Raw genomic sequence first — 14436 nt, forward strand, 5'->3', positions numbered from 1 at the left:
TAGAGAAGGGGGTCATGCTTCCTTCTGGGAAGGAAGGTTGTTGCTCCTCCTCTGGGTTAATAGAAGCAAGAAAAGCTCATCTTGTAGCTGTGGCTTCCTAAGTGTGGGGGAAGACTGTCTATGAGGTGGCCAAAGTGCTTGCAGGTGGCCCAGGGCCAGGTGGAGAAGTCTGGGCGGGGGAGGCACGGAGGACGTGTCACTGCAGACAAGAGGGCTGCATGGACAGATGGTGCTGAGCAGGTCTGGGCTGGTATGGCACGCTTGCAAGTGCAGAGCTGCAGTACAGGTGCCAGGCCATATGGCTCTGTTGGACACGTATGAGGGTGCTCCAGGGAGAAGCACTGAGGAGTGGAGGTAGTCCAGACCATACCTGGGAGGTAGGGGGGCAACAGAGAAGATTTCTGAGGAATATTCCCCCAGCATCCTAGCTGGGGCACTCCCAGGGAGCCCCAGAAGGCACACAATGCAGGCAATAAAGCCTTAATGGCAGCACAGGAGCACTTCTACTGGGCAGAAGGTCATAGCTGGCTAGCTGGCCTCCCTGCGCCTGCCAGTTCTTCTGCTCCAAGTCGGATGAGGACACTACTTGCAAGGCAGCTGAATGAACAAATTCCATTTCCCAGTATGAACAGGAAAATTAAACGGCTTGGGGAGTTCCCCACTGCTTATCTGGAAATGTCTTGTGAGTGATTAACTCTGCACCAGAACGGAAAAGCAACCTAATATAAAATGTAGTATGCATCAATGTCAACCACAGTGCCATCCTAACCATGTGATCCTTTCTTCCGAAGGTCATACAATTTTCAAAAGCATGCCTTTGACGAAGTGAGTGAAAAAATCTCAAATCCCATATTCATTTAGAAATTTACAGTTTTTTTCTTCCTTTTTTCCCCCCTTTTTTTTACACTGGGCTAAGAAGAAACTATGTAAGTAGGAACTATCATGAAAGAGCTTGTAGAAAGAATCCAATTTATTTATTTATTTATTTTACTTCAGTGGAACTACATGTGTACAGGGGCTCATTTTTTCCAGATTTAATCCTTCTCTTCTGGAGCCTGGGAGACTTGCAGAAGGAGAGCCTGGATCTCTTTTCACTTTGTTTTACGGGAATATTATTTTGATTATCATTTTACTACTATTTAAAAACCCTAGAAGTTCCTGCAGCTGTTTGGTCACATAATAACAGACAGGCTCTAATTTCTCATGCATGGTACCCAGCATGGTGTATCAGAGAAAAGGCCCCAAACCTGCTCCTGAATTCTAATAACCGCGTGTGTCACTTTGTAGGAGATCAGAATCCTGTCCAAATTCTGCAAAGTCTAACAGAACAACAGGCGCCAAATGACAAAACCTATCAGAAGAAAGAGAGTAAAAAGGCACATCTTTGTTTCAGATCTTCACAGCTTCAGTACTGGCAAGAGAAATGTCAAGGTTTCCAAAATAAAGCCAGTTAACCACTGTAACTGCTATTAAATATAAACAAGGACATAAAAATAGAGATGTTGGAAGCCAGGATAAGAACATTTGAAACAGTAGCTATGTATACAATGACAGTTTTGTTAGCATCGCCTGCTCCTGGGGCTGTGCAGCACCACCGGCTGCGGCCACGCAGGGAACAGAGGCAGGAACCTTTAGGGCCTCCAGCACCCAACCAGCCAGGGGCAGTCCCAGGCCAGGTGGTTGTGCAGTAATGCTGCAGCCTGGTGGGAGCAGTAACGGGACTGCAGAGACACACATCTTGCTCCTCTTTACTGTTGTGCAGGAGACGTGCTATGCAAGGAAGCAGCAAGACTGCTTTCGCTGCCATTTGCCCCAGTAACTCCCCTCATCTTAGCTGATTCAAGCAAGCTAAATTCACGACAGTAGCCCAGTTGTTTTAAAGGCTCATAGCCAGAGAAGAATGGATTAGATCTATTCTGCTGCTGTGGCAGTAAGACAATACATGCTAACATCCTAAACCAGATAAAATAACTTGGAAGATAATATAAAAGTGAGAACTTAATGGGCATTAGTTAGTCTCTTAAAAATATCGCTATTTTCCTTGCATAGAGACAGCTGTTGAATAAATGCACTGCTCAGCACTGATCATCCATATGACATGGTAGATGAAGATAGCGTTTTCCTAAGTAAGAATTATGCTCTTGCCTGTACACAAAATTGTATCCATTTAATTTAATGAGTAAAGAAATGGATGCAGCACAGCCAATATGCAGACAAAATTCAGGGGGTAAAATAACATTGCATGCATCTAGCCAAGACTTACAATTTTAGCAGTCTTGTGTTCAGTCCAAGCACAACACAAAATGATTGAGATCCTAGATGTGAGGAAGAAGAGAAATAAGACTGTGATCCACAACCTGTGGAGTCCGTGCTGGTCTTTCAGAGCTGTGAAAAGAAAACAAACAGGATTGTTCATCTGCAGAATTACACTTAACTGTTATGTAAGATGTGGTCATTATTGGACTACTACTGGTGTTTCAGTTAAACGAAAGAAATATGCTAAAATAATCAACAGATGTCATTAAACTACTGTGGTGTTGAACATATATTGCACTTAAAAATAATGAATGTTGACAATTCATTATTTAAGGTTTTATGGTAATACCTCCATGATAAATATTTTACAAATTCTGAAGTCAGGAGTAGGGAGGAGAAGTCTGCACACTACAAACTGCCACAAAACCAAAGAGTTGTCAAAACAAAATGAGCTATAAAAACAATAATATTCAGGCAACATCACTCTCATTAAACACCTAATGATGCCACAGGCACATTAGTAGGGAAGTGCTCATGAGGATCACGAAGAATTAGGAGAAGATAAATAAATAAAAACCCTGTCCCTAATACCGCTTGCCAAGTGGTTTGTACATTCTGCTGCAGGCAGTTTCTTGAAAAAGATGGAGACGTGAGTGAAGACAGTCAGTGGCTATTAGATGCTGATGATGGAGAGGGCAAACAGAGGAATTGATGGTAGAGATTAAGGGCTGCATTTTGCTTTCAGTTATTGTCTCACATCTCAACATTTCATAGTATTTAAATGAATTTGTTACATAAGGCATTTCTCCCGTCTATGCTGCTCAGCAGCCATATTCTCCTTTCTGGTATGGACTGCCTTGGGAAAGTTGCCAAGCTGTGACAGAGCAGTGCATGAAAGGAAATCATGCTCATGTGCTGGGGGTGGGGAAAGCTGCAGGTGAACAGATCCAGTGCAGCAATGTATATACAGGCTCCTGTCTCAAAAACTCAGGGTTTAAATGAAATGGGAGCCAGTACACTTTTACAAAAAAATGCACAGGGCTGCTAGAGACCCCAAACCATCATGTTCATTTGCTCCAGGGAAGGTATGAGCACAGTGCAATAGGATTGCTCAAGGCTGCACAGGCTGCTGCCTTAGCAGATCGGAAGAACAAACAAGTATTTCCTCTTAAAATGATGGAAAAGCCCCATGCAGCTTTGGAGGCCATTCCTGACAGAAGCTGAACATCTCCTTTACACTTGCAATAGATCTGGAGCTTTTAATTAAAGACAGAGGGAAACGAGGGTGGACCCAGACTCTTATGGGAGTAAGCTACTACCTGCCTGCCAGGACCTGCCCAAAAGACCAGGCTCTTCCTACAGAATTCAGTGAATGCCCTCACTGTTTCTAACATTCATTATTCTATTTATTAATAGCCAAGCTCTAAGGTAGTTGTTGCCTTTTCATCTCTAAACCTCAAAGTGCTTTACAAGGGAGATTATTATCAACAAAGGAACACAGACATCTGTATTTGGGCTTTGGCACATAAAGAGCATCTCAGTTCACCAGCACAGTAGATTTGCCAATGGAATCATAGAATCGTAGAATATCCTGAGCTGGAAGGGACCCACAAGGATCGTCGAGTCCAACTCCTGGCACCACACAGGTCAACCCAAAAATTCAGACCATGTGACTAAGTGCACAGTCCAAACACTTCTTAAACTCTGACACGTTTGAACTTTACTCTAGCCACCTGCCCTGGAAACAACCTCCAAATCTTAAGGGGGATGGGGGGAGCCTTTTCAGCAGAAGTTCAGTGACACCAACATTTACAGAGCATTAGGCAGTCCTGCACAACACCACACCTGGCTGAAAAGACTCTCAAGGAGACTCTCACCTTGAAGTCTACAACACTGGGGCAACCTCTGGACGCCACTACATCAGACCAGGATTTGTCACCATGAGCTATTGCTGTCGATTAAAGCAGTGAGCACTTTTAACTGCTCCATACCCAAAGACAAGATTTACCATCCTTTTGCCATCTTCAATTGTTATAGTAAAAGGTGAGGAAATGTGTTTGGGCTGATAAATTTTTTGGCAATTTTGCACTGCACACAGACTAGGATTTTTCATCTTAATGACCTGCAGCTGAAACAGATGTTTTGCTTTAGTGTTTTAAAAGCACTTCACAAAACTTAACACTACTCTATTCTTTCACAGTGCAGAAAAAAAAGATGTTTGATGTCGTTACTCACATAACAGAACAATGTGAAAAATGGAAACAGATGTTTCTCATTTAAGCATGAATAAGAAGGAAGTGAAAGAAAAAAGATGATGTAGAGGTAATGATTAAGAGAAATGTGAGGGCTTGGTTAAGTCAAGACAATTTCTTATGGATCTCCAGTCAGTCCTGAAACATCTTTCTAACGACTTGGTCCCTGATTCAGCAAGCACATGGAAGTGCTTAATTCCAGCTGTGGATGTTGTCTCACTTGCTTCATTGATAATATTTTTAAAGCTGTATAGCCAAATGAATGTTTTATAGTTAGCAGTTGAGGATGGAGGGATCAACAGCATTGTTCCTGTAGATAGTAAAGCACTGACTCTTCATAAACTACAGACATCTAAATTTGAATATCAGCATAGAAATAAAGACAAACTGAAAATACTTTGCTTCCTGAAACCAGAAGGGCTTTGTTTTTACTGCAGCACAGACAGTGCATCATGAGACCCTGCAGCAGCAAGCAGGGCCCCATTATTTGCTCCCTGCCGAAAGCCCCAATTCCCCCAGGGCGACTGGGCCCTGCTCCTCTGGCACCCGCCTCTCATGTCTGCCTGTCCCCAGCAGGAGAGCTCCTGCTCCAGCTGCATGGCCCCTCTGAGTAGACACCTTTAGGAGACCTCCAGTGACTCTGCTTTCACTGCAGAAAAGCAACCCCTTCCCAGTCCTGATAGTTCCGTGTCTGGCAGGATTCAGATGCAGTCTGAAGAACACACCTTTCAATGTTGGTGCAACTTTTTGTCTAAAATTCCCATGGCAGGTGAAGGATCCAAGCATGCCAATGCAGACCCTTGGGCTTAGAAAAATTGTCCCCCTCCTTCCTTCCCTCCCTCCCTCCAGAGTGGAGCCTAGGCCCAGAGCCTCCCCAGGTCTCGCCTGGCAGAAGGCAGGGACAGCCAGGAGAGAGCTGCGGATCTAACCCCCCCCCCAGGAGAATCCTCCCAGCGATTTCAGCACGCCAAGCGCCTGCTCAGTTTCCACTCTTTGTTACCGCTGAGAAAATTACGCTGTCTCCAGCCTTACAGAATTGTTTTTGGTCCATCTACACCAGCACACTCTGCCCTTTCCAGTGCAACCTGGCCCCAACCAGCCTTGCAGAACTGCAGCTACTCCTGGTGTTTCCAAAAAGGAAGAATGGCAAAAGAAATGTTCAGATTCCTTGTGGATTACAGCACTGTTAAAAAAAAAATCCCTTTGTTTCCAGACTGTACTAATCTGTTAGGAACCATCGGATAGAAATACAGAGCAGTATATAAGTCCTTTTACAAAGGAATACTTAGAAGGAAAAATTGAAAACTAAGATTCAAATTCTTGTTTGAGTTTTAAGGAAATGTTCCAATTCTAGGAAACTGTTACCTTCCACTCACTGTTTGTAATATTAAAATAATGTTTCTGAAATTGTCACTGATTTCAGCACAGTTGCTGAGAGAGATTTGGCCCTGAGTGCAGTCCACAGACTGTGCATGCAGAATTAATAATCTCGTTAACATTAGTATGTGCAAATGTTCCTAGGATGCAAAGAGATTTGTATTTCAGATTAATATTTTATGGGAATTTTGTGTGTACATGATAAATGAATAAATGGAGAGACACAAGGGGACATGCAGAACATGTGCTTCAAGCGTGAGAACTGCATTAATTCTTAAATGTTTGCAATGGCCACAAGATAGTTAAGGAACAAAAAGATTTATTATTGTAATTACATAGGAGGAGAGAGTAAGAGAAGAAAAATGAGAGATCAAGGGAGCTGTTTCATGTCACAGTTCCTCCAGCTGCAAAGCTGGCTTGAGAGGTTCTCCAAAGCCTCCGGCCCCCATCCTGTCTATGTGATGTGCCTTCCCCTGGCTGCAGATTACCATCCCTTCAATTCTGCCAATTCCAACTCTTTGCATGTTCAAGCTCTTAACCAGCTCTTAATCACAACACAGAGTCACACCCTTACTCTGCTTGGTCTCTCACTTATTTTCATCTGCTATGTAACAAGGGGCAATACCATATCTCAGCACTGATACAGTGCTGCGGATATGAAACAGGGGCACAGAAGGGAGACTGAGAGCAGGTCTCAGAGCTGGGGTTTGAAAAGGAGGGTTATTTGGAGAGATCACTGGTTCCCCGCTGCTTCAGGTCCTGGGTCACCCCCTTCCACACCTTTCCAGTTGTCCTTGTTCCGCTGAAGTTATGTTGCTACTCTGGAACAGCACAAAGCTCCCTCATGCTTCAACTATGAAAAATGTAACATTGTATTTGTCCAAAAACCTACATAAGTAAAAGAAGATCCCTGAGGGGATATTATTAACTGCCTGCTACTTATCATTGATGGTTATTCTCTGAGACAACTCTACTGTTTAATCTTTATGCTCTCAACAATAACCCTCTCTCTTTTTGATCAAGTGTTTAATTTTCTTGAAAGATTTTCTCTGACTTTAGTTATTATTGAAAGGGATTTTAATTTTACCCCAACTCTTTAATGGCTAAATCTTGCATATCCGCTATTTCAGATAGGGGTATTCCAGTTATTCTAAGTAAATAGTTCAAGGATTTGGTCTTGATAGGTAGCTGGAAAATTTCAAATCAAAACAAAATTGAAATTGCTCTTTCTGTTCCACTCCAGAATAGAGTTTTTAGTCTCCCTGAGTAACCTGTCAGTGCATTGGAATAAGAAATGGATACTGCTAGACTGCTACAGAGCATACTCCTGTGTCAGGGAGTTTCATCAGCATGAGTGGCAGCCCTGTATGTGAAATCAGTTAGCTGGTTATTTCATCTGCAGCTGATCAAAGATAAACAAGATAAAAAAGACGAACAAAGGGAAGTGGTGAAGTAGAATGTATTCTTACTTTCCTAGTCTCCACAGGCAGTATTATCGCTAAATTTCCTCTAATTGTTTACAGTAGAACTTTAAAGAATAACAGTAGAGAAAAATAAAGAAAAAGCCAGTTGAGGTTCAGCAGAGAGCAAAGCCCAGAAGCCTTTGAAGCCTGCTTGCTTTCCCTTCCCACAAGCACCCTCAATTCTTCCCCATGGTCACTGTAGCTCTGCAGCCCAGTCAAAGACCAGGTTATGAGTAAATATCTAATAATATTTGGGAGAGCCCCTTTGGGAGATTCCAAACTGTTCTGGAGCCAATAAAATATTAGGTTGGGCCCTTGAATTTGTCAACTCTACTCCATGTTCCCAATAGTGGCTTACTGTCTTTGCTTGCCCTGTCTGAAGGGGCATGTGTGAAATCACGGAGCCTTGGTCTACTCTCTCTGTGCTCTGTTCAGCTGTGTGCCTTTCCCAGAGACCCAGGTTCAAAATGAGAGCTCAGCATGTCTTTCTTGCAAGTTGAAGGAAGATGGCCCTTCATTCATCTTTAACAATCTTTTCTACTATAATCCATCTTCACAGGTACCCTCTCGGTATGGAGTCACTCACAGGATGAAATCAGAGAGGTGCCAAGTGCTGCACAGGACACAGCTACTCCGTGACCAGGAATTCCAGTGAGGAAAAGACTTGAGTGAAAGTGAGCAGGGCCAAACACACAGCAGACACGAGGGTATGTAGATCTAAATCTCTACATCAAACTCTTTTTTTCCCCATCTGTAAAAACAGCATTGAAACACTACCCTATTTCTCAAGAAAGTTATTAGGGATAATAAAATAATTGATGCGTATATAATACCATATTAGCACAAAAATCATTTCCCTAAACCAACGTACTTTCAAATATTTCAGTTGAAGGCAAATTAATTTTACAAACAGGTACGATACAGACTATAAATGAGGGCTAGTAACTTCAAGATGATCTCCTTAAGATGAATCCAATATTGCAAAGTCTTTCAGAATATGTATTTACTTCCCATTGCATTTCTTTTGAGGCAGTTGGACTCAGCAGCCCCATTTGCTTTCTCAGCATTCAATGCCGGAGTACACAAGCAGTATGGGTGGAAAGAACACAGCAAGAGAGATATGTAATCACCAAAGAATAGCAGCAACAGACTTCAAAAGAGCAAGATTCTCACAGCAGGTCAGCTGAAGTGGCAGCTGTGTGTTTCTGGGCTAGTACCAAGTGTCCACCACCACCTTGCAAGAGCCTTGTGACTTTAGATTTTATCTCCACTGACTGAAATACATAAATATTTCTAACAGTACTGCTGCTTCTCAGAAAGCACCAGTTCAGCCCCAGCATAGGACAAACTTTTCCAACACTATTTTTCGAATCTCCAAGGCTCAAGAGATGTGTGGAGAATCTTTCTGTGCTGCCCTTCACAGTTGCATTCAGATCTTCCCTGCTTAATGAGCCATGGGCTGTTGCTCTGAAACAGAGGACATTAACAGTTCAGAAAAAAATAAACCCCTGCAGATTAATCACCTGGCTTCCTCGTGGGCCCAATTCCAATCAGCAGACAGTGTGAAAGCAGAATATCACCATGGACACTGTCTGACTGATAAGCACATTAGCTGATCGCTACACCTGGCTTTGACAAGCATGTAGTATATGGGTCCTATTCCATTGTTCATTTCAAAGAAATAACAGAGGACTCCAAATGTCACTATATTCACAAAAATTGACAACTGTGTAGCCATCATGATTCTCTTTGCATTCCCCTTTCTCTGTGCCAGTGAAATGATGTCTATTTCACACTTCTTCACTTTTAAAGTGAATGTTTTATTGCTTTCTAAATGGCAGTAAACTGCTGTTTAAACAGTAAATGTGGTGGACCCTTCTGGGTCCTTCTGGGACCCTTCTGGGTCCACCACACAGTAATCCTTGCAAAGTCCAGGATCTTAATTCACCCTGAGAACTACACGTTGCTAGAATCTGGCCGCTAATGGTTCTGCTCCTTGGTAAACCACTAGTAGTTTTATTATTACTTAACCCATCCACTCCATCTTAGTATAAAAGTGGTAGTATGAAAAGGAAACAGGATTAAAAGTTGGCCAAAAGAATGGCAAACCCTTTGCCAAACCCTAAACATAGCATAGGTGGGACACAGTGCTTAATTCTCTAGAAACACAGAGAAAGGAAACAGCGAAACAACCAATTGTGCTGTTATCACAGTCTGCCCCATCACACAGCAGTCAGCTTAGAAAACACAGATGGGATGTGGCAGTAAACAGTTAAACACACCTGAACTGCTCCAATTTATGTATCAACAACTGCCCCATCGCCATAAGCCAACTCTTTACCCCTGCCTGCTCCACAGCCTTCCGTGGTTTGGGAGACTTTTTGAACAGTGATTCTATCATAAAATGAAGTAAATACCAGCTCTACCTCTTGCTCATTTCTTACTCACCTTCAGTCTCTTTTTGGGTCAAATCTCAGTCCCCCTGAACTCATTTAGCATATTAGCAAGGAAGGGTGAACACCCATCCTCATTTCTTCCCCTCACAATCTACCAGCTTGTTTCCCAACGTCTCCATTGTTATAGCCCGTAGAGGCTACAGGAGCGTGCTGCTTTGATTGTCTCTACCTTATCCTTCCAAGAGGTCATGCAGGTCAGTGGCATACCTGGAATAAACTGGCACTGTTATTTCAATTGTCAGTCATGCTTCAGCTGGAAGGCAGAGTCCCATTAGCAGGGAGACTGAAGTGCTGTAGAGCAAAGCAGAGGACAGTAGCCTCTTTGATGGCAACTGTGCGTTTCAGCTCCTGCCTGTTAACAGGTATCCACAGGCACCGCTGTTCCCCTGGCTCTGTTTCCCTTTGATCATTTTGTGTTGCTATTGGAACACTTCAGTAAAGAGGGCCCCTGTGACCGTGCACAGGCTAGATCCTCCACAGATTAAAAGCCAAAAAAAGACATGGTGTTTTTCCTGAGATGAGGGTTTGGCCCTGTATTCTTAGTGTTTCTCTGCCACCAAGCAGGGTCTCATCAGGCAAGATGCTGAGCGCACTGGGTCTAAGACCAAGTGAATGGAGTACACACAGCACCACAGATTCCCTAGAAAAGGTCCTTTACAAAGAACAAGCTGGATGTTACCAAATGAGCTGTATGTGGACTCCCTGTAAATACAACAGAGCTTCAAACTGGACTTCTTTGTAGAACTCCAGCCTGTGCTACGGTTGCAAGCCCTCAATCTGTGCACATTAATTCCTCACTTCTTTGTAGAGGCAAAAACACTGCTGAGAGGGATGCAAACATATTTGTTTTATGATGATGCATAAAGACACTGCCTGGAGTCTCCCAAACAAGCTTTTCCTTCGCTTTAGTGGCATGCGAACAGTGCACACTACATGCTTTAAATGGGATTCGAGTCACTTTTTTCATTGCTACTAGAGCAGGTACTGCTGGAGATAAAAGCAACTGTCTCAGAAGAGCAGGTATGACATCTGGTACATAGCACCAAAAATAATAAATCTTTAACTTCCTCTCTTACCTGCCAAACCTGCTCCAAGGAAATAAACCTGGGAAATATTACAAATGCACACTGCTCTCTGATTTCAAAGGAAGAACTGACCTATTTTTTCTTTGCCCATTTTAAACATTTCCTATGACAAAGTCAGTTTACTAAAACAATAGGTTATGTTTGGAGTAACCCAAATCATGACAGAAAACTACATGCATATGACAAAGCCAAGTGGCCTGATGTTTGCACAGGAGGTAATTCACGCTGTTAACGCTATTTATAGAGCAGCAGCACCTTGGGGACCCAGTCAAGCTCAGCACATGTACTTGGTAGGCACTATACAAACATGAAACCTGATAGTCTCTCCCCTGCAGTGCACTCATACTTGGGATTTATGGAGACTGATTGTGTCAGTCGCCATGCAATTTGGGAGCAGTCCTTTGCAGAATTATTTTCTCTGGTCATATTTGCGTAATAAATATTTTCCACATCTGTTCAATAGTCTACCTGGCTTATAAAATGGGAGATTTGTGTATTGGCAGAGGTGACCTACTTAAATCAGGAACAATTAAAGACCCACTTCCTATCTACAGGCTTGACTAAGGAACCACACGCAGAAAAAAAATCAAACAAGAAATCAGGAAATATTTCTCAGTGCTACAATTCTGGTCATATGGGAGGGTCTATGGGGGGATCAAAAAAGGCAGTGCTTGTGATTATTAGCAATGTAAATAGGACACATTTGGAGGCTGTCACCATCCCAATCGCTCATCTGCTTTTATTAGTCTTCGTTCTTTATTCTTATTGTCTTTGGTTTTCAGTGCTTGTCATTAAAGTTAGTTATGTTATAGGCATCTGTTTAGCATATTCTATATGAAAATGCAAATGGAGATGAAAAGCAGTAAAATAAATATATGCAGTTTCCATATCACATATATATTTGACTGTAGCACATCAAATACAAAAGAATTGTTTATCACTTCAAAAGTCTGCTTGTTCGTTACGTGCATTTCTTTTTTACCAGCAGATGGCAGCTTACCATTATTTTAAATAGGTTCCTTTGTTAATATCTGATATTTTTAAGTCCTACGTGGTTTGTAAAAAGCCTTGAGCCCATCTCAAAGTTAATTTTTAATTCGATTTCCTTGTGCATCATCCACTCTAGAAAAAGTAATCCGGACTGAGCTATCTGTTTCAGTTTACAACCCTGCTGTTGACTGAGGCTAAACATTATCTATAGAGTTACCTGACAGCACCAGCAGGCATTATCCAGCCTCAAACATTCACTGCTGCTACCAGTCCCCTGAGGTCCACCTTACACTTCCTGACTCCCATCTGCGTTGGGGGAATTGCATACAACGTAATTAACACCAGTAGCAGGAAATGCATGAAGGATGTGACTGTACAAAGGGGCCAGTGGTTTATCTACCTCTGTGTCACTTGGGCACTGTCTGAATTTTAGATAACAAAGAGTTAAAACTATTGTCGTGGCAGCAGGGGGCTGCCTCCAGCACTTCAGCAAGGAGGACCATGGGCACAGGGAATCTGTGCCAGGAGACACAGCCTGCAGGGTGCTTCCAGAAACTCTGCTGGTGCCCAGGACCACCCTCTAACCCAGTCAGAGGCACAACTACAAGACGATCCTGACTGGTCTCGCACAGGGCTGACAACAAGCGCTTTCCTGGTGAAAATTTCCAGCTGTGAACGCAAACAAAATGAAGGGATGGGTCTGTCAGTCACATGCTGCTTTAACACATGGGCACCGATTTACCCTGGGCATTGCCTGACAGCCCTCACAGGCACAGCATTGCCAACCACATCCTAAAAGCAGGCACTGGGGAGAGACTAATGCACCAGAAGCCTCATTCTCCACTGAAACTGTGGCAACACTGCTCAGTCTGTGTGAGCCCAACTCCCCTCCTCCTGCCCCAATGACTCCCTCCTCTGTGTCAATACCAGCATTCAGGCCAGCAAGATGAGGCTGGATTTGTTCCTCCTCCAACTCTGCCACCCACCACAGCACGCAACTGCTCCTTTTGACAGCATCAGCCACAGAGATTTTTAGAGGACTGAAGCAATCACACGGACCCCAGCTTCTTGCAGGAGCAGCACCGAAATGGCAAGGAAGAGCAGAACTCCTCTCACCTTACACCACAGACATGCCAGCCCAGCCTTTTGTGATGTGATGGTATTTCAGGCATATACCCACTTCTGCCAGCTCTTCAGCCACTGAGCACGATGGTGGGTTGAAACAGACTGCAGAGAAAACGGGAGTGCGAGGTAGGAAAGGGCTTCCCTCACCTGCCCACAGGCTGGGGACAGACTGGTTTTGTGGGATTTTGTTCCTTTGTTTTTTCATTTTGCTTGCATGGCAAACTGCCCTTTCCCTAGGGCTGCACAGGTCCTCTCAAGTCCTGCAACTTTTGAATTTATGCGTTCCTTGTATTCTCACACTGAAGTGGCAAACAGGTTACAACCCAGAGATGGTTTTGCATCTGTTAAACAACTAAACAAATCTAAAAGTTCCTAAACAAAGAGTACTGCTACACACCAGCCTGTGGGCTATCTTGGGAATGCAGGGCTTTCTTTTGCAAGCAGTCCCACTTAGCCTCTTTTTAATGATTTGCAGAGGGAGTGAGAAATTCATCAGTGCTAGTAAATTAGGAGAAGCTGAAAACAACAGAGTGCACAGATGCATTATACAAATGGAGAAAGAGAGCTGAAAAACATGGGGAGGAGAAAGGAAATGTGACATTATTTGGGAAAATCAGGAGTGCGTTACACTGCAGGGAGTAATAGGACACACATGTACATGTGACCAGGTGCCAGCTGACGAGGGAAAGGGCCAGGGGAAGCGCCCGCACTTCTGTGCCACTGGATCCTTTCACAACAAAATGGCTCCCATATAGATGGGGCTGGATCCACCTCAGAACCTACAAGGAGGAGCAACAGGATGACGAACAGGAAAGGAAAATGCATTTTGAATATCACAAGAAGCCGCTGACACCAAGATGAATGATGTGCTGCCAAAAAGTTCATCATCTGGGACTTTTAAAGCTAGGCTGGACAAAATACTCAAAGATGTGCCAAGAGAGACAGCTCAGCACTATCAGGAAGGGACTGACTAACAGGCTAATTCTGAAGATTCCTGAAGATGCAGAACACTGGGTACCCATCTTGAGGTCTGCATAGGCAGAGCTGTGCGTGTAAAATAAGACTGATACAATTCCAGCAGTCTTTTGTAGGAATAAAAAGCAAATGCATGTATGTATGAATCACTCAATGACTTTTTAGCTTTTCATAGTTCCCGAGACAATCATACAAGCAGAAAAGACATGTCAGTCAACCTCTTTTCCTTGTGCAACTGCATAGACAAGAAGGTGTCCAAGTGAACCTGAAACCATCCTATCAACTTCTGTTTCCATCTGGGAATTACTTTAAGTAATATTCAAAATAGATTTAACATCAGTTATTACTCTGTTTGATTATTGCATTCCTAGGATAATGGATTTCAAAATTGTACTTTCCAGTTGAAGATTAAAGAGCTACTTCTAGGCTTCCTACCTTCTTTAATAAAGTAAGATTC

General features: G+C 43.2%; 1 protein-coding gene across 8 annotated transcripts in view; it reads right to left on the reverse strand.

Annotated features, from left to right (window-relative positions):
- Positions 1-14436, reverse strand: part of ZNF644 (zinc finger protein 644) — an 85148-nt gene that overhangs the window by 64564 nt on the left and 6148 nt on the right. For all 8 annotated transcript variants that reach the window (XM_048066970.2, XM_067001463.1, XM_067001456.1 and 5 more), the window contains one exon: positions 2264-2385. The gene's annotated coding sequence lies outside the window, so the exon portion shown is untranslated. The remainder of the gene's footprint in view (positions 1-2263; positions 2386-14436) is intronic.

Source organism: Anser cygnoides, chromosome 8, assembly GCF_040182565.1.
Source record: "Anser cygnoides isolate HZ-2024a breed goose chromosome 8, Taihu_goose_T2T_genome, whole genome shotgun sequence".
Lineage (NCBI taxonomy): Eukaryota > Metazoa > Chordata > Aves > Anseriformes > Anatidae > Anser > Anser cygnoides.